At 32.8% G+C, this 22143-nt stretch overlaps 1 protein-coding gene across 11 annotated transcripts in view; it reads right to left on the bottom strand.

Annotated features, from left to right (window-relative positions):
- The window catches only part of ZBTB20 (zinc finger and BTB domain containing 20), a 760184-nt gene that overhangs the window by 620675 nt on the left and 117366 nt on the right, over nt 1-22143 (bottom strand). For all 11 annotated transcript variants that reach the window (XR_012918895.1, XM_076001586.1, XM_076001621.1 and 8 more), the window contains exon 2: nt 972-1021. The gene's annotated coding sequence lies outside the window, so the exon portion shown is untranslated. The remainder of the gene's footprint in view (nt 1-971; nt 1022-22143) is intronic.

Below are 22143 nucleotides of genomic sequence, written 5' to 3' on the forward strand. Positions count from 1 at the left end.
CCCTGTTGACATACAGGAGCTTTTTGGAAGTATGAGAGTCAAGTTTTTTCAGTGAGTTTGGTGCCTCAATCTTGGGGCTGGCTGTTTTTTTTTTTTTTAATGTTATAAAGATTTGATTTAAAGCTCTCTGACAGTTTTGACATTCAGGTGAAAGTACTGCTGCCGCATTTGGAACAATTTGCATATCCCACTGCTAAACGGAATGTTTGAGGTGTGCACTGGTGTAAAGAAATTAAAAACAAGCTATCACAAGTGCTTAAGTGTATGTATTCACAAAACTGATGGTTGGATGGTACCACCCCATCCCCCTCCAATGTAATCTGTGATTTACTCTTCTATAATAAATTACCCTACCATGTTATTCTTGCTGGAAGATCTAACCATGCATGTAAGAAGCAAAGTAATTACAGCCCCCTCTTGTCTAAGAAACCTCCTTCAATCCCTATGAGCTCTTTATACACAAAGCAGCAACACAAGTCTATTGTAAACTTGCCTGAAATTCTGGACCTCAGACCATCAGTAGCCATTAAATCTCATCTGAACAGTTTTGTTGTCCCCAACAAATGCATTTTTATTTCTCATAGTTAGTTGTAAAGCTCTTCCTGAGGAGGAATAGGTACTGACTTTTTGGCTTTGAGCCAACATGTCTATTTAAGGAAAGGACAAGATTTAAAATCAGAAGAGTTTCCAACTAATAAAAAAAGGGGAGTGGGGGATATAATACATTCACATATAGAAGGAAGGAGGGTTGTAACAACACCCAAATTTGGCTAAAATATTCTGAAATGACATAAAGTTTCTTCTTTTTTGACTTATAATTTCAGATTATTTTTAGGTATACATGGAACAGGATATTAAATGTGTTGAAGGGAAACAAAGGAAAGACCTGGGATAGTATATCCAAGGCCTTAAATATCACAAAACAATTCAAGAAAATAAAACTCATTTAAGAAAATATCATTGGGCATTACCTTCAGCCTTCAGAGTCTCAAAGGGCAATTCTTAACACTTCTTTTTATGTCTGTAAAAAACAATAATTAAAATTAGAAATCTGCCAAGAAAACAAATTGTATTTCCATTTTATCTTTATGACTAGCCATGAGAAGTAGGTATTGAATTTGTATATGCCAACCAATATGTATAATTTTAAAAAGAAAAATAATGGCTAACACCTTCAGCTGCATATATGCGGTACAAGTATTCAGTAAAATGTGGCCCAAATTTACACTCTAAACCACTGTGTGTACATTTTTGACAAGGATAGGTACTTGGTACCAAGGTATTTATCATAGTCTTATTAAAAGTTTTCTTAATTCATACTTATCAGGTATTTACATTTTTATTTTCACTAAAAAAACCTGAATCCTAAATAGGCTTTAATCCATTTATTTGCTCATACTTATTCAACAGAGACTTTGTAAAGATCGATGATGTATAATGCACAGGTAAGCACTGGTGAGTTAAGAAGTATACAAAGATAAAACACAGGCCATACCATCAAAATAGTGGGTAAGGTTGGAGATATTTGTATAAGCATAGATAAAGCCAAAGAAAATGTGTAGAAAGAAATAAGGAAGCAAAGAATAAGATGTTCAGTATACCTTGAGCTGGTCTATAGCACCTAACAAATTGACATTATTAGAACACGGCTTTATATTTCCTGTCTCAGCAGCAAGGCTAATTGTAGGCTCCCGTCCTTATTTGAAGACAGAGATGCCAATAAAAAAAAAAAAAAAAATGGATGAGTCACTTTTAAGTTCCTTTTCACCCAAATGCATTTGATAGTATAGAATCAAAGCTGGAGGCCGGGCTCGGTGGCTCACGCCTGTAATCCTAGCTCTCTGGGAGGCCGAGGAGGGCGGATTGCTCAAGGTCAGGAGTTCAAAACCAGCCTGAGCAAGAGCGAGACCCCGTCTCTACTATAAACAGAAAGAAATTAATTGGCCAACTAATATATATAGAAAAAATTAGCCGGGCATGGTGGTGCATGCCTGTAGTCCCAGCTACTCGGGAGGCTGAGGCAGGAGGATCGCTTGAGCCCAGGAGTTTGAGGTTGCTGTGAGCTAGGCTGACGCCACGGCACTCACTCTAGCCTGGGTAACAAAGTGAGATTCTGTCTCAAAAAAAAAAAAAGCTGGGACTGGGAGTTGTAGAGCAGGCAGGATGCTGAAGTACCTTTAAAGCCAATTTGCTGAGTTTGACTATAGAAAAATTTAACTAGAATCAACTTTCCTATCAAATTGAGTTTGATATTATATGTCCTTGCAAAGTGATCTCTCTAAATTTGCCATGAAATCTCAATGATGACCTTGATGTCATATTTACTAATAATCTCCACAGAGATTCAACCAGTTTCAAAGCAGTTTTACTAATGGAACTGCAATACATAAACATACGCTGAGCCTATAATACAGTATATCTACAGTAAAAGACCTATTAAAGTTTTAAATACCTGAGGATTTTAATTGTCTGAACCATTAATATGCATACACAATGTTTTTGCAAAGGGAAACAAAGAAGCAAATAACAAACCACATCAGTAAACCAAAACAAACCTGAATTTAGGCTGTGCTAATGGACAAACGGGTTTCAGAACACAACAGTCCCGTTATATTCAGGGTACATAAGCAACAGCACACTCACTCTGCAGCCATAAACATTAGCAATGGCACTAAAAATTAGAATCTGTTAGAGTGAGATCAGAACTATGAATGATATAGAAACTGAAGATGTTTAGGAATGAAAAAGAATGTTAAGATTGTAGAGATAAGGTAAGGAAGGACATCTTTGAGAAAATTAATTTGGTCATTACACGATATATTACAAGAGTACTTTTATTTATTTATTATCTGTCTCTCCCACTAGAATGGAAGTGCCATAAGTGCAGGTACTTCATCTTTTTCACTGTATCCCCATTTCTATCGATAGTGACTGCCATATACTAGGAGATCAATGAATATTTATTGAATGAAAGAACGAACAACCTGATCAAACTTATGAAACATGCACTAAATCTACATATATAAAGAAATTTAGCCTTAAAGAAGTTACATCTTATATATTATAATAAATTAAACTGTGCTCCTCTGCAACTCCAGACTCTTATAACTCATTCTTTCTTCTTCCATTCAATATTCATTCTAGCAGGGAAAACAAACAATAAGCAAATAACTCTTTAGACTTGTAACGTCATATGATTAGCAGTATGAGGCCAGACAAACAAGATAATGGATGAATTACATGACCTGATATTTTAGGTAGGTTTAGATAGGAAAACTTCTCAAAGGAGGTGGCAATTAAAAGAATCCAAAATGAAGTGAGGGAGAGAGGCAAAAAACTATCTGAAGGACTATTTGAGCTATTGTAGGATTAAATGAGATAACACATATTATCTTGCTTAGTATAATAGCTAGCATACAGCAAGCGGTGTACTCAATAACTATTACTTTACTACATTGCTATCATTTTTATAAATTGTGGATTTACCCACTACATTATAAGTTTGTCAAAGGCATTCATTTTTATTTTCCCTAAAGCTTCTTAAATAGTGCCTACCAAGAGCTCAATAAACATTTATAGGACAAAAATATAAAGAAATAATTATCAGTTAATTGATTAGAAAAAGTAAACAGACTACAGGAATATGAAAAAGTTACCACACTACATGTGCCTGAGTCAACTCACTCTGTTACATCAATGTTGCACTATAATTAATCTCTCCTAGATTTAAAAATAAAAAAGGGAAAAACATGTAAATGACTAGGGTCAGTAAGTCATGGATAAGAAAAGAATAAAGAAGTTATTGACATTTGGCCACTATCTTGATCACTTACATATTGTGTCTGACTCCATCTGATAAAGATATTTTTATAGTGCAAGGACTCTACCACACAGGTATCTGATTCATTTATGTATTCCTAAGATAAGGACAGTCTTCGTATATAACAAACATTCAAAAAGTTTCATTGAACTGAATTAAACTAAAATTATCTTTAATAGTTTTGATGCTTTAAAGCTAGCTCAAAATAACAAAAACTAGGAGGTTGAAAAACTAAAAAAATAAATTTCAACAGAAAAAATAGTAAGTTTTAGGTCTCAGTACTGTAGCAAAAGAGAAGAGAACAAGGTAGATTCTTACCAAAGATTGAAATATAAGAGAAAGTTTGATACTGGCATTGGAAGAGACAGATCAGTAGAATAGACCAGAACTCCAGTATGGGGCAAAAATTAAAGGTAGCATTTCCATGAAGAGTGATAAGATAACTCACTGATTGCATGGGGACAAATAAATTTTGTTCTCTCCCTCTTACAAGCACCAAAATATATTAATAGATCAGGTTGATTATATCTAAATATAATAAATAAAACAATCAAAGAGCTCTTAGACAATATATGTATATTTTTCTGAACACCAAGGTGGGAAGGCCTTTTTAGGTATATACAAAGTGGTATATAACATAAGCATAAAGATTTATGATTTTTACTACTTAAAATTTAAAAAATTTTAAGGCAAAAAATATGTTTTAAAAAATTAGGAGGCCAACAACAAAGATAAATATTTTTAATGTGTATGATATTCACAGGGTTATAGTCTTTATAAATAAATAAATAAATAAAATAACCTTTTTTATATAAGCAAAATACATGAACAATTGATTCACAATAGAATTGTGAATTCTTTCCTAAAATATAAAATACATTTATAAATATATTTTAATATTTATAAAATATATTTTAAATATACATGAAATAAGCTAAATAATATTGTTATAAATAACCTCAAATAATAACCTAAAATATATATGAAATAATAATAATTTGCAATAGCAATGAAAGAGTGCAAATAATTAAAAACCTAAGTATTCCATAGTAGTGAAATGGTTTACATATATGATATAGTATTAACCATTCATTAAATATGGCAAGTGAAAACATATTATAATACATCATCAAGCTTAAAAAACAGGTTGTAAAGTGGTAATAATAATAATAAAATACTAGTTTTTAATAATAAATAGTGCATAATGTTTCATCATATGTATATTAACATAGATCTGTAAATACTCTGGTATGCGTGTATATTAGAAAAAGCAAGTATGTGACTTTTAAGGACCTAGACTAGATTATTCCTTAAATTTATTTTAGGTATTAAGACTATGGCTAAGTTTTTCCTCTTAGCATTTCTTTCCAAAGTTTCTATAATAAACAAATTACTTTTTATTAACATAAAAAGGACTAAAACACAGCACCTAGTCTATGTTTTAAAAACACTGTCATATTAGGCTTTCTTAATGCTAAGAAAGCCATTTGAAAATGCCTGTCCCTATTTTTGGTGAAGATGTCCTTCAATAATTACATAGATTTAAGAAAGGAAGGAAGGAAGAAATGAAAAAAGGACAGATGGAGTGAGGAAGAAAGGAAAGAAAACAAAAAAGAAAGAAAAATTTTAAAAAAGGATTTATAAAAATATAACAGTAGCAACCACCTATAATGGTTACTTGTTAGGTTCCCAGGAGCCAAATTTTAACTGATAACATCTTTAATTAAATTTTCAAAGAAAGAGCAGCCTGGAATGTGGAAAACTTAAGATGTTTGAGGTTACATTTGTATAATAAGCACACTATTATAAGAGAAAAGAGATAAAATGTGTATCAATTTCAACCACAGGACCACTATGTAGAGACAAACAAAACATGCCATGAGAACAGCTGAAGACAATCCAAATCAGTTTTGGAAGTAGGAGTAGTACAAATTTCAAATAAGTAAAAGTTAAAAGTAAGCAAATTTTAATCAGCTACAAAATTATGCCATCAGTTCCCACATAAAAAATGTTTTTCAATCCATAGTGTTTAGCATGCCATTCAAAAGTCACCTGCAACATATGAACCATGACTCCTCTTCTAATTATTTAAACTGGCATTATTTTATTGGGAACCTTCCCAATTTAGGACAAGATGAATAGAAACTGCTAAAGGCCATTCTCCATCAATAATTTTAGAAAATAAGTCTTTGTCGTTAAATAAACATTTGAATACAAGGTTTAGTTGTAACTTATAAAGTCTGTCAAATTAAAACCAATTTATGATCCTCAAAGATCATCAGAAAGAACCTGTACATTTACATGACAAGAGGACAAGATATATTCCCTCTAAAAAATGGAAAAGGCTAATTTAGCTTTAATCCAACTATAATTGTGCTTCTTAAGGTGGAGGTATTCATGGGGGCTCTGGGTATTACTAGAGTTTTTAAAACACCAGAGAAATCTGATAAGTTCTGTGGTATACTTCATGAATCCTTCATAAAAGTATCCTGGCTAACCCCCATACTAAAGCCATCTAAAATCAAATCAAATTTCATTGAGCCAGAGCTCTAGAGCAACAAAAGATCATTCACTTCACTCAATTTTACTTGCTGTTAGGTATTTCAGTTTCCCTTCCAAATAGAGGGGGAAAGTTCAGAAAGATTATGTACTAAATACTGCTTCTAACCCTAAAATCCAATCACATTTTTCTTACTTATCTTTTAAAAGTAACCCAAGCCCTTCTCTTTATCATGTGCAACTTCACTCTATTTATTTTTATTTCCCAATAGCAGAATGCCTTAAATAAATTCTTAAAAATCAACACACCAACAAATAAATAAATTAAAACTCAATGACTATAAAAAGTACACAGTCTAACCTGCTTAATTATTAACAGGTAAACAGAATGCATTTCTGAATTATTTACTTAATCGCCTCCAACTAAAAACTTTAAGGTTTTTCAGCTTTGAATGTATACCCTTTCTAAGGAACCATAAATTATTATTTTAAAATGTTTTATCAAATCATATTATTAAAAGCAATTTTAAAACACCAAAGAGAATGTGAACTTAAACATTTGCACAAGTGCATAAGAAATAGAACACATTTTTAAAATTTTAGGTCACTAAAATTCTTTTCTTTCTAGCTTTCTCTTGTCCTCTTTCAGATGCTTTATCTCACAATACATTTGGACAGAATGAGTAGAAATATTCAAGACTACACTGTATTAAAGAGATTGATATAATGATTTTGAAGCAAGAATTTATAGACAACTCTTATTCCTAAGCATACCATAATAAATATATAATTATAAAACTATGTAAAATGTTAACAATTCTAAAATTAAGGAAGGAATAAAAAAGAAAAAAATGAATAGTATACAAAATCACCATTTTTCTCCCTATGAGCTGTTTAACATAAGTAAACAAGAATGCCCTCCGGGAAGATAATAAAAACCAAGGATCTTTTTCTCTACAAAAGTGTGCATGCTCACAAAGTTTAGTATAAAATTTTCAGGGGTCCAGAGACTCACAAAAAAACCCCTTACCTTCTAATTTTATAGAATTCTAAATACTCAGACATAGAAGGATTGTACCCTCTATATAGTGACCCAGGACATAATGAGGATATTTTGAAGTTGCTTTTTGCATACTCTCCTAAATTATGAGGTAATTTCTTATGATTGGTCTCTTTTCTTCTAAAAGAGGAGTGTAAAAATAATTCTAGTTAATTTAGTCTTGGCTAAAGGGTAAATATTAGGTTATTAATTATGAAATGTCTGATTTCCTTAACACATTGAGTGCCACACTGGAAAAATATTTTTTTTTTCTTTGGGGCACAGTGTTTTATTACAAAAATAGAATGAAAACTTCGAAAACAAAATTATCCTTTCTAATTTAATGAAAACATTTTTTTATTTTTTATTGTTTTCTGTGCATGAGTTATATGCAACTTGAAAAACAGTTCCCATGGCTCCCACAGTGAAGAGACATGTGAGTTACATATGCTTCACAAGGCCTTGGGCTCTCAACTAGCATGAGTTAAATACAACTCACATGGCAGTTAATATATTAAGTACTAAGTTTGACAGTTGATATCTGTGACATTTTACTTTGACACTTCTTGTTTTATTTTTATTGTGAAGGTACAATCTTTTAAACACATGGCTCAGCTTATGATTATCTTTCAAATTGTTCCTTTTTCAGAACAATTTTTGCAAAACCATGGGTATGTCAAAAATCTGTGTTATTTTCTAATATGAATTCCATCATGGAACCAATGCTGTGCAGACAGCTTTAAATATCAATGAAGTGTTTGGGAAGGATGTGGCTAATGAACATATAGTATGTTGATGGTTTGAGAAGTTCCATTCTGGTGATTTTAATCTTCAAAATGAGCCGTGTAGGTGACCTGAGACCAAAGTGGATAATCATGAACTGAAAACTGTAGTGGAAGCAAATCTATTTCAACCTACGTGTGAATAGGCATCAAGGTTTGAAACAAATTTGCAAGGTAAAGAAGCTGGATAGATGGGTACCACATGAATTAAATGAGCATCAGAAGAGAAATCATCTCAAAGCTTGCCTTTCTTTGCTGTCACGACATAAAGGTGAGCAATTTATACACCACATTGTTATGTGTGATGAAAAATGCATTCTTTCTGACAGTCACAAGCATTCAGTACAATGGCTGGATAAAGATGAAGTGCCGAAACACAGCCCAAAACTGAGTATTCATCAAAAAAAGCTGATGGTATCCGAGTTTGGTGGTCCAGCTCTGGTACTTCACAAAATTTGGTGAATCAATTACAATGGATGTCTAGTGCAACCAGCTGGACGAAATGATGCTTGCAATTAAGCAGGCAAGATTGGTCACTAAAGACAAGCCAATCTTCTTGCAAGACAACGTTCAACAACATGTCACACAAACAACTGTAGTTCAAACTACAGAGGCTGGACTTGGGAACTCTCTGTCATGCACAGTATTCACCAGACCTTGCACCAACTGATTACCAGTCTTCCAGGCTTTGGACTACTTCCTGCATGGAAAAATATTAAATTCTCAACAAGCTGTGGAAAACACCTTTTGCAACTGCAGTGCCACTTGCTCTCCAGACTTCTTGGCTACTGGCATAAACAGGCTACCATTAAGATGGCAAAACTGTGTTAATCGTTTAGGTACATACTTAGATTACTTGTACTACTTCTTATTTGAGATATAACAAACTAAACTTTTGATTTGAAATTGGACATTTCATATTTAATAACCTAATATGTCTCCCTTTAGGACAATTGTACTACCAGTTCTTTGAGCTTTAAAACAAAACAGTGCTGCTTTCAAATCATTCCACATTTTAGAAGTGACTATAATTTTCTTCTTATATTTTTATAGCTTTCAGATGAGGCAACATCAGAGAGAAACCTACTTAATTTTCACCTTTACTTGTAAAGATTAACAGAAAATAGCAAACATAAGCATTCCCTATATTCAGGTTCTAAGTACTTTTATGTATATTTACTTATTTAAACCTCACAAAATCTCTTGGAGGTAGGTAATATCATTATTATCATTTTGTTGATGTATAAACTGAGGCACAAAGGGATTAATCTGCCAAAGGAAGCCCCTCTATTGAGTGGCAGAACCAGAATTTCTACCCAATCTGGCTGCAGAGTCTACCCTCTGATAAGCCATGTTAAATTTCCAGCTTCCATTTTTCATGGCTCATGGGTTTTCCTTGGGTGATTTTAGATTTAACGTAAGTCCACCTCTTTACTACCATGCAAGAAACTTTCATATTGTTTTGTCCAAACAGACTCATTTGGGGAATTGTTCATAAGTTGCTGGCAAAACTGGCACTGCCTTTGTGCAGTTGGCAGTTATATACCATCATAAATTTCCTGGATTCAAAGTCCCAGATGGAAAAATAAGACACCAGTGTTAGTAAATGTGGAACTATACAATAAAAGCTGAACCCTCATTTCCTTTTTGGAAATAGTTCTGATGGGATAGAAAATTGAATGATCATATATTATAAGGGCTAACCAAGACAACAGTATAAATGGGCAATATTATCACAATAACAGTTCCCAAAGGTGGGATAATCGTCTCCTATTCCTAATTTGTCTGAAGAGAGGTACAAACCAGACTGTATAATTTTTTACTTTCTAGTCTTAAATTGTTTCTCTGAAATAAAATATTAAAGTAAAATGCATATTTAGTGAGGGCAGGAAGTTGCTTCAGTGGCCAAAACTGTAGCAATGTGAACATTTTTTTGGAATATCCTTCTGACAGATTGTTACCAGAGACAGCAGCTAATTTGTAGTGCAGGATTTGCTTCTAGTGTACCAACCTTTATATATTGAGTAGTTCCATGAAGAGCAAAGGCTAATGAAAAATAATAAATAATATAAATGAATCTCACAGAAAAGGTTTGTATAGTTTGTACAGAAAATATTTCAGTTATAAATTCATTCCATTTCATTTTATTGAATTACTCCCTATACATAAATGTAAACTAACAGGTACCAGTGAGACACAAATATAAAAAGGCAAAATAAAGCAGAATGTTCAAAGTCCTGAAATATTGTTAAAGATCAGATTAAAGGAAATAAGGCACAGCACAAGACATACAGGAATACAGATACAAGACAACATAAGGAAAAACCCTGGTAACTAAGGCATCCTTTTAACTTTACACTCAGGGAATTTTATGGAGAAATTCATTCCAATGTATCCAAGCTAGGCTGAGAATTAGGACCTGGTTAAAACAGAAAGTATGCCTGCAATACAATATCTTCCTCAGCTTCTATCTCTATATCATCCTATATGCCATAACAAAATAAGTATTTTGAAATCATCTAGTTATTACCTTATTCCTTATAATAATTCCTAGTCACATATAATATCAAGTCCTATGTGCTTGCTTTTCAAATTTCTCCATAATCTAGTTCTGTTATATATCTTCACTTCCAAGTAATGCAGAAATTGTACCCCTAATCCAATCAGATTTTAAACAAATATACATTGATTCAGCAAATGATTATTGAACCTACAATGTGTCATGCAGTGTTCATGTAGCTGAAATATTTTCACACATTTATCAGGCTTTCTTTATGCCCTCAACATGTTCTCTCTATGATGTCTTTTCTGTACAGTCCAGCATGAGGTACTCATCTACTCTGTCAATTCCTATGAAATTTAGAGTGAACAAGAACTAATTTTAACTTGGGCAATGCCAGCTGGAGAAATTAAAGTATCATATAATATATATCATAGTACTTAAGAACTGGATTTAGGAACTGGGCAACATTGGTTCTCAAAGCTGTTCTGGTTACCACATTTCAGGGACACAGTCAATGTTGAAAATGCTGATGAAAACTAATAGTAAAACTCTCAAGTCTGGACCTGAGCAAGGTACCTGATTAGCACCTAATCCAAGCAAGTTGAAAAAGGAAAGATGTTTGTATTAGGATAATTTTTGGTTTCAGACAAATATGAAAGGCTTTGTCCTTTCAATTTGGTATAGACTATCAGATATATAAAATAGATTAGCAGTTAAGTTATAGACTAGGAATTTTTACGTTTAAGCCAAAATATGGCCAACAGAATTGAAATTTTAAACAATTTGTTGAATTAAATTAATTTTCAACTATATGTTTTAGAAGCTTAGTAATTTTCTATATTTATGTTACAGGCTTCCTATTATTTTCTAATTTCAAAAATGTATGTCTCTTCTTCTAAACTCATGGTTTTCAGATTTTTCACAATTTCTTCAATTACCATTTCAGTCTTTGTCCTACTGACTCTTATATCCAAAACCAGCTGTGCTCTCTGAATTTATCTTTTTTTTTCTTATTCCAAAAGGTATATTGATGTGGTGCATACTGCTTCCACTTCCTGATATTTTGATTTGAACATGGCACCCTCCCACATCACAATCGAGTTCATCTACCTACAACCTATTTTTCTGTGAGGCTGGCATTGATCGAAACAGTGGTGTTTAAGATGTCTTTTTTTCAGTCATGGGCTTGAGTCTAGCCCATTCCCAGTCCTAATCTTTTTCTTATTAAAAATCAGTTATTTTATTTTTCCAATTTATATTCTTTTCTCAAATCTTCCCCCAGGCCTTCTTTACACAGGACACACTTTCTTTAAATGTCCCTGCTCACTAACTGTTTTCTGTATAAAAGTCTCTGTTCCATCAGGGTGCAAAACAGCTGTGCAGACCCAGGCAGTGACATTCCATATAAGATTCTCTTTAGTCTTGAAGAATCAAGTACTAATCCCCAACTTCTCCAGAAATCTCGCTATCTCAATGCTTTCTCCCTTCTCACTCTTTTCTTATTCCTGTCTAGACACCTATGCATGGCCTTCTTTTTTACTGACCAACAGTTGATTCAGATACAGTCATTTCAATCACTCTCATTTTAGCTCAGATACCTACATTTCTGTTTAGCAAATAGTGATCAGTTGAATATCTAAGAAAATATACAAGGGGCTAACCTTGTCCCCTGTTCCCTCTAACACTCTCACACAGACACAAAACACAGAGGATCCTAAATGAACATACACACAGACACACACACACACACACTCACTCACACACACCTCTACACATTAACTGTTTTACTAGAATCCAGCTACAAGTGACGTTTCTTTCCCTTCCTGTATCAGGCCACACTTGTTTGGGGCTTTCGCACTTACTCTTGTAGAGGGCTCTTCTCCCAGGTCATTTCATGATGGCAGCCCCTTCTCATCACTTGGTTCTCAACTTGACTGGTTAGCTTGTTACTCTTTATTCCACTATTCACCCTAATCTGACCCAAGTCATTCTTTATTCCACTGTCCAGATTTATTTTCTTCACAAGTTATCACTATCTGCTATTATTTTATTTATTTATAAACTCATTCACTGTCTATCTCCCTACATTAGGGATGTTATCTGTCTTGTTCACTGCCAAACCACTTGCCCCTAGCCATCATGCCTGTTGCATAGTAAGCACTCAAATATCTTAATAATGAATAACTAAATATACAAAAGTCATTAGGAACTTAACCTTCAAACCATAAATATTCTTAAGCACCTACGATGTGTAATGTAATTTTTTTTCAGTTGAATCCTAAGCTGAGGAACGCTTTGCTCCAAACATAAGTTTGAGAAAAGTCTAAGATCAAATTAGATGACTCTTACTTTAAAAGAATCCTAGACAAAACAGATTGGTGCAGAATTAGACCTAAAATGTCTTAATACATAAGAGAAACAACATTGGCTCAGCCATTGTTCCCTTCACATTTCCCCATTAAACCTTTAATATGTCATCATCTCCTTTTATGATGTCAAGACCAGTTGAATGGAAATAATCTTGAAAGCAGTGACAATGATACATATCTCATTTTGGACTATTACTGCCAAAATAGATGGTCAGTCTTTATGAGACATGGAAGATTCAGGATGAGACTAAACCTTGTTTAGTTACATATACACATTCACTCCCTCCTTCATGCAATGTACAAATATTTTCCCTATGCCTAGACTTAACAATAATTTAATGTTTCTACAGGTAAAAATTCATTCATTTAAACCAGGGCCCCTTTTATAAAAGGCCAAATAATAAACATTTTAGTCATCATAGGTCATATAGTTTCTGCCTCAACTACTCAATTCTGTCACTATAGTCTGAAAGCAGCTATAGGCAATAAATACATAAACCAGCATGCTGTATTTCAATAAAACTTTGTTTACAAAAAAGAGGCGGGACAGATTTGCGGATCTCTGATCTAAACCCATCAGTGAAGCCTCCACTATTTTTCTCTACAGGGGACTTAGCAATACAATTTGATTGAAGGGGTGCCAGAAGGACTTGTATTAGAACCTGCCTTTGTGTGATATATATGCTATTTTATATAGCATACTCATTCATACTCGTGAATTATATGAGTATGTGGGGGTTGGAGGAGATTATGGGGAACCTGAACCCCTTTGGTCACCCTTGTCACTGCCACTTAATCACACAATCAATTTGCGGATGTTCTTGGCATTACATTTCGGCTTTATGCAGATTCATCATCTTTCCATAAATATTTCATCCCTCATATTATTTGTATCATAATTTTAAAATTATTTTTGAAAAGCTACAACAAACACTTGGTTGAAGTTCAAAAAATACATTCCCTTTTCCCATTCTAATTCTGCAATCCTATTTTAAACAACTATCAATTTTGTCAGACATGATTTGTTTGTAATAAACTCATCTTGTTCATTGCTAATGATTCCTTTGTCTTCAAGATGTTTACTGATTTCTCTTACAGAGTTTTATTGAGAATATTGTCAGATACTCTATAAGGCCATTTCATGTTACATCTATTATAAGAATTGTTTCTCCCTCAAAATCTTTTAGGTACTCTATATTTCCTAGTTGGAATATACATTTATATATTCAAATTATACTGAATAACCATTTACCTATTTTCAGTCTTTAGCTATTTTCAAAAGGTATTTTTAAACTCATGGCATGCTTCACAAAATTGTACTCCAACACCAAAACAGCTACACAATTAAGCTAAAACTTGGTAAAGATTCTAAATGATAGAACATTGATTCACATTGTCATGGGATATATTATTTATTAATTAGTAACACTATCATTTTCTATTCTCCATCTTACAGTCACTGCAATAAATTTCACTGCCAATCAGCTTTCATTAAGATATCAGCCCTTCTATTCGTGATAACCAATAAATTGTACTCTACATTTCTGACATCCAATTCTGCTTTATCTGCTCTGGCTACATAAACCTCTAGAGTACATAGTGTCAAAACATTTTCTTAGCTTCAACTCGTGTTTTGCAAAACTGCTAAAACTATAACATCTAAATGCAAAGTTTGCCAGTAAGTTACATCAGCATGTCATACAACTATGATTTTTAACATAAAATGAAAAAATACAGGAAGTAAGATTTTAGATAATATTGTAAAGTCTGCTTCAATTGGATTCAGTATTCAATGAACAAAACCACTTGGAAAGTAAACCTTGAAATCGTTGAAATATCTGTTCTAAATAATGGGAACATTTAGGTAATTGTCTGTACAAAACAAGGATCAGGCTTTCTGAGGTCATGAAATGCTTGACCTTCCCAGGTATGATGAATGTAGACAGCTTACTACCAACTTACACAATAGAGGTAAGATTGTTGAATATCTGAAAAATAACATTTTCAAAAGCTCTATAAAGTAACTGATTCATTAAAGAAATAATTGGAAAGATTCTTTTTCTTTCCTGATATGAAGGAGAATCACAAAACATTGCACTATTTGCAAAAGAGGATGAAGTATTCACATCTCACTTGTGAGATTTGAATAGCTTTATTACTTATGCTCTTGCTATGAATTCAGTGTGTTGAAGAAAAGCATTTCCAAAAAACACACAGGTTTCCTAATCCTGGGTTCCTGATAACATCACATGATAAAACAGGGGCTTTCATACACAATCAAGCTGACAGTCACTTACTTTTTACTCAGAGGGACCAATTTTTCCCTGCAGACATGAGTATAGCACAAATCATAAAGTGCCAAAAATTGAGTAAGTGCAAACCGCTCAATTTCACTCAGGTATCAGCAAAAAGCACCAGTTTAGCTACATGTAAAAAGAAGTCAGGTACAACAAACTGACTAGGAAGGCAGATTAGAATTGGAATAATTTATCTGCCTATGCTATAGTTCATTTATCTCACTGAAAAGAATTAAATCGACCTTGCCAAAGATTTTTCTTGTCTAGGGATAAGCTCTTTTGTCAATGGAATTTCACCCACTCCCCGTCTTCTTTTTATATCTCTCTCTTTTAAACTATCGTTCTTTTTCATAATCTCCCTCTCCACCCAAATTTATCAGCTTCTCTTTTTCCCCTTCCCACACACACACATAAATATGCACTGCATGTTAACTGCTAACTTAAAGTATATTTTCTTTTTAAAATCTCATATGATTATTGATGTGATAGTACAGAAGTATGTCAACCACTAAAGAATAAGGGCAACAGGATGCAAATCAATTGCTAAATACATTAGTCATATACATACTGTATATCTAGTATGATATTTAGATAAAGTATTTGTAGAAAGTCTATCTAAGAAGGTGAAATTTGAGCAGAACTCTGAACAAAGTAAAGGTGTGAGTCACAAAGCAGAAGATACAACAGGAAAGAAATAAATTAGTAAAGATACAGAAATTTTAAACTATTTAATTAATACTTTTGAACTGATATATAGAAACTTTTCTCCTCCAAGATATGCATTCTGTTCAATTAATGTGTAATATTTGTGAGATTTGGCAAATACTGATCTAAAAGAGATCTCAATGAATACCAAAGAATTGGTGCTACGAAATAGGATATCTGACTACAATGCAATAAAATCAGAAATTAAGACAAAAAGATAGATTAAAAAATCTCTATATGTTTGGAAACTAACAAAACACATCCATAAATAATCCATGAGTCAAAGAAGAAATTGTAATGGCTATAATAAATATTTAAACAGAACAACAATAAAGGCACTACATATTAAAATCTGTTGGATGCAGCTAAAGTGGTACTTAGTAGAAAATTTATGTCTTTTAAATTCATACGTTAGATTTTTTAAATATGTAAAATTAATTAGTTAAACATCAACTTAGAAAGTTAAAAAATAATAGCAGAATAAAGCCAAATAAAGGATAAGGGAAGAAACAATAAGGATTAGAACAAAAATTAATGACATGAAACAAACACACAATAGAAAGAAATCAAGGAAGCCAAATTTGTTCTTTAAGATATGAATAATATATTAGGTTAAACCATATGAAATTGCCAGTATTCAACCTATTGTAAAACTTATAATGATCACAAAATTATTAATCATTAAATATTAAGCAAGAAAAGAGAGGCACTAATTAAAAACTTTAGGAATGAAGAGAATGTTATCTCTAAAAATATAGGAAAGGTTTAAAATATTGTAAAAGAATATACTAAACAATTAAATGGCAATAAATTTAACAACTTATATGAAATAGGCAATTTCCTAGAAAAGTGTAACATAGCAAAACTGATATAATAAGAAACAGAAAACCTGAATAACTTTACAGTCAATAATTGATAGTAAAAATAATCTCCCTATAAAAGTTAAATCTTACATAGTTTAACAAGTGAATTCTGCCAAGACTTTAAGGAATGGATAATAATCCCAGCCTTATATAAACTACTACAAAAAGAAAATTAAGTATCCTGAACTAAGTTTTTGAGGCTGGCAAAACCTTGATACTAAAACTAGAGAGCATGAGATGAGAAAGAAAAAACAAATGCCAATCTCACTTAAAAACACAGATGAAAAATTCTAAATAAAATCAGAGTAAAGTAAATAATGAAATGTGTTTGTGCCTATGTATATATAAACATAAAAATACATAATAACTATAGAGAATTTATTCCAGAAATGTAAGAATTATCCAATATCAGTATGTTATGTGATACACTATATTCAGAGATTAAATTAGATAAACCCTCATTCTCCCAACATAAGCAAAAAATAAAAAAACCCGCTATCAACACAGACAAAAGACATGCAATAGACTAAGAGAAGATACCTGCAACATACATAACCAAGCATTTATCTGAAGCATTTATATTCAGAATATATAACAAGCTATAATAAATAATGATAAAAAAGATAACCATTATAATTTTAAAAACTGCTGATGGAATAAAAACAAAATATATAGAGAAAATAAAACTTGATTGGCCTATAAGAATATGAAGAGTTGTTCACTACTACGTAAAACAAAGAAATAAAGCAGCAAAAAGATACACTATTACTTCAGAGGATTCAGGTTAGAAGAACAATTTTCCATTACTTTGTAATATTAAAAATGTATATTTTCTAAGCCCTGCAATTCAAATACAAAAGCTCTCCTACGTGTATACAAAACAATATTTACAAAGATGTTTACTGTAATACTAACTATAATAGAAAAAAATCAAAAAGAAAGGAAGAACAAAGGGAAGGAAGGAGAGTAGAAAGGAAACATTTAAATGTCCATCAATAGAAAATGAAAAATTGTGGCTCAGGCACACAATGAAATAGCATATAGAATCATACTTAGCAGCTAAAATGCCCAGATCTATATGTACCAACATCAATAATTTTGAATGAATGTAACATCATGAATGTAACAAAATATGTTGCAGAATGATCCAAAATTTCTCAGTTCACAGAGCCCTCAGTACCCTCTTAGGGTTTTGGTTTTTATTCCAGAGCCCTTAGTGTCTTAGTAATGTTTTCACAATAAACTTAGCCAAAAACAAAAAACCCTAACAAATTAATTAGTTAAGTAATTAGGTATAAAAAACTCAGCTCAGTGAGTATTTTTGTCCAAGTAAACTGGCCATGTAAAAGTAATTAACATAAATTGAAAGACAAAATATTATAATCTATACTGATTTTCACCCAGTACCTACTTTCTATGACAGCACCTACCACCAATTCATCTTCACAAAGACATGGCACCATCAAGAGGAATGTACTGAAATCAGATGTCAAAACTGTGACTACTTTGAGCTAGTAGCTGACCTGGTGTCTGACAGATGTTGAACAGTGCTATGTTTCTCCTGAAATATTTGTTTATTTTATATCTTGTGGCACACCTGTGAGTTCACAGTGGCAGTACAGAATAACCTTGATACATAGATTGGAAACCATGGCATTAGGCTGAGATACAATTTATATAAATTTCTAAGTACACAAAACTGCACCAAATGTTCATGGATACGTGTGTAATATACATGCATGAAATTATGTGAAAATATAAAAATAGTAAAAATATAGACTGAAAGCATATGAATTAACTTCAGAAGAGTGGTTACCCTTTGGAAAAAAAGAAATGTAAACAGGAGGAGATTTCAACTATTTCTATAATGATTAATTTCTATTAAAAATTCTCAAACAAACATGGCAAATGCTAACATTTTAAAAATATGCATGATGTGTATTTGGTATTTTTTACATTAATTCTCTGCCTTATAATATTTTTTAAATAGTTCATAAAAGAAAATAAGAAATGACAAGCATTGTGAGTTTTCAAAAGCTTTATATAGGCTGCTACTTTTAGCATGCCATTCTAAATCCCAGGACATCTGGTTACTGTTAGACCTGCTTTTCCACAGTTTCCATTTAGAATCATTAAACTCTCCACTGGGAGTAGTCTAACATTTGAAGAAAAAAAAATTCATGCAAAGACCTCTATTTCCTAAGCTCCACCCTAAGTCATGAAAGTTGCTTTTTTTTCAGTGACTTTGAAAAATTTCTCAGAAGAAATTATATACAAGAATTTTCTATCCTCTTCTTTCAAAATATACTTATTTTCTCATTTTACTTATTGAGAACAATGCCACAGTATGATAAAACAAAACGTATTTATTTAATGCTTTCACAAACTCCACAAATGTATGGTCAATTGCAAGAAATATACTATTCCCAGCCTTAGTCTTAATCTACTTATTTTATAGGATACTAGCAAAGTCAGAGTGCAAGTAATTGATGTTTGATAGTTATGTCAGGGCTACGTTAAGTTTTTGTTAGTCATACGTCCTAATTTCCTACATCATTCTTCTATGTACCTTCTCCCACCTCCAACATTATTATTATTACTCATTCAAAGCAGGAAACTACAGATGCTGTAGATGTGTTGAGAATGTTGAGGTTGTCAGAAGCTCTATGTGTTAATCAAGGTCTTATTGTCAATATATCAGCCACGATAATAAATTAAAGAAGATAGCAGTTATCCCACTTTCTCTGCACTGGTCAGATAACAGCCTGTATCTTACTCTCTAAATTCTCATTTTGATAATGACATTGTGATATCAAAAAGTCTATGGAAAAATGCAGAATGGTAAGAAACTTGAAATAGTGTGACCAGCTGAGGCAACTAGGGAGAGTTAACTTGGAAAAGAGAAGACCAAAAGAGAAACCTTCAGTATCACCATATTATGGTAGAGTATTATGTAAACAGAAGATCATGTAGTTATAAAATCACTAGAAGAAAATAGTGTAGATCTCTACAATTAACCATTTGGACCACACTGTATAATCTTTAGGGTGATGAAAATGCTCTGGAATTAAATAGTGGTGTTTGTACAACTTCATGAATATACTGAAAACAATCAAATTATATACTTGAAATAGGTAAAATTGTATGTTATATCATTATCTTAATTATATCTCAATTTTTAAAAACCATCCATTAGGTTTAGTAACATGAATATATAATCCAGAGAATAAATGAGAAGTCAGAAGAAAACAATAAAAATAGGGTAGTTTTTCAAGATACATGAAGTGTTGAAGAAGAGTTTTCTTTTTCTTTTTCCTTTTCTTTTTTTAAATAGTGAGAGGCTTGAACAAACAATGGATGCTGATAAGGAGTTTATGAAGACAAAACATGAAGACATAGAAAAGACAGAATTAATCAGTAAAATAAGGTTCTTGAAAAAGTAGAATTAGTTGGTTTCCAAAGCAATAGGTAAACAAGTACTTGTCAGTCCTTTTTTTCTCCCCACACCCATAGTGGGCTTTCTTTTTACAAAAATTCATGATGCCACAAACCTAGTCCAGCACAATTGATTCGGGATATTTACAGGTTTCACCGTGGTAAGTTAAGCATGTATTTATCTGAAGGCTTCTGTCTCTTCTCTTTTTTTACTAGAAGATACGGTAGTCTTTTGGAGAGAAGAATGAGGAAAGGTAGAAAGGGTAACTTGTTCAAGGTCAGCTAGGTAGGAAGTGAAAAATTTTATTTAAATTTTTTCTTGTATTTTTATGACATGTATTTAAGGAGTTCAACTTGATGTTTTGATATATAAACAGTGAAATGAATGCTATGGTCAAGCAAATTACTATCTTTTTATTTTGAATTAATTATAGACACACAAGAAGTTGTAAATCAGCATAGATAAGTCACATGTACCCATTACTTAGCTTCCCACATTGGTAACATCTTATAAAAGTATGTACAATGTCAAAACCAGGAAATTGGCATAGGTACAACAAAATTAACTAAACTATAGACATTGAGGCCGGGCGCGGTGGCTCACGCCTGTAATCCTAGCTCTCTGGGAGGCCGAGGCGGGTGGATTGCTCGAGGTCAGGAGTTCGAAACCAGCCTGAGCAAGAGCGAGACCCTGTCTCTACTATAAATAGAAAGAAATTAATTGGCCAACTAATATATATAGAAAAAATGAGCCGGGCATGGTGGCGCATGCCTGTAGTCCCAGCTACTTGGAGGCTGAGGCAGAAGGATTGCTTGAGCCCAGGAGTTTGAGGTTGCTGTGAGCTAGGCTAACGCCACAGCACTCACTCTAGCCTAGGCAACAAAGCGAGACTCTGTCTCAAAAAAAATAAATAAATAAATAAATAAAAAATAAAATAAATAAAAAAAATAAAAACTATAGACATTGATTGTACTTCATCAATTTTAGCATGCACCTATTTTTTATATGTCCTTGTATTACACGTATTCATATAAGCACCACCAAAATCACAATACACAACTGTTCTGTCACTATGAAGTAACTTATGCTACTTCTTTACAGTCATGTGCCTCCCCTTCTGTAACTCCTGAAAATGACCAGACTTAATCGTAATAATAGCATAGAGCTTCTGAAGAGGAGTACATGATAAGGTCACATGATCTGATTCATGTTTTGGATAATTGCCCTTCCTCCCTTTAGTTCAAATAAGAATAGAGGGGTACAAGACTGGAGAAAGAAGGGGTATCAGGATATTATTTCAATAATCAAGGTGACGCATGATGGCTTAGACTGGAGTAGTGATTCTAGAGTTGGAGAAGAGTGAATGGATCCAAAAATGTAGTTTCAAAAAGACCTGGTAATTGAATGCAGGAGTTAGGGACAGGAAGGGATCAACAAACAATGAGATTATCAGATTCAGCTATCTGGGTCGGTGGTGATATCATTTACAGAGATGGGGAACTTGAGGGAAGTGGTTTGGATGTGCAAAGTTTGGTTTTGTGTATGTTATTTTGAGTTACTCATGGGTCATTCCAATAGAGATGTCTAATGTTAAGTTTATGTATATTTCCTTTGTCCCCCCTCCCCCCTCAAGTCAGAGCTTCAAGCGTGTCCATCCCCCAGTTGGTTCTTCACACTCATTACATACATACCCATTCCCTCCCCCTCCACCTGCTCGACACCTGATAGATGCTGGAAAAAATAAATTTAAAAAAATGTGGGAATGTCTAGAAGGTAATCTGATATTGGAGTCTGAGGTTCAGAAAGAGGATCTTGCTTAATATAAAAATA

Source organism: Microcebus murinus, chromosome 1, assembly GCF_040939455.1.
Source record: "Microcebus murinus isolate Inina chromosome 1, M.murinus_Inina_mat1.0, whole genome shotgun sequence".
NCBI lineage: Eukaryota > Metazoa > Chordata > Mammalia > Primates > Cheirogaleidae > Microcebus > Microcebus murinus.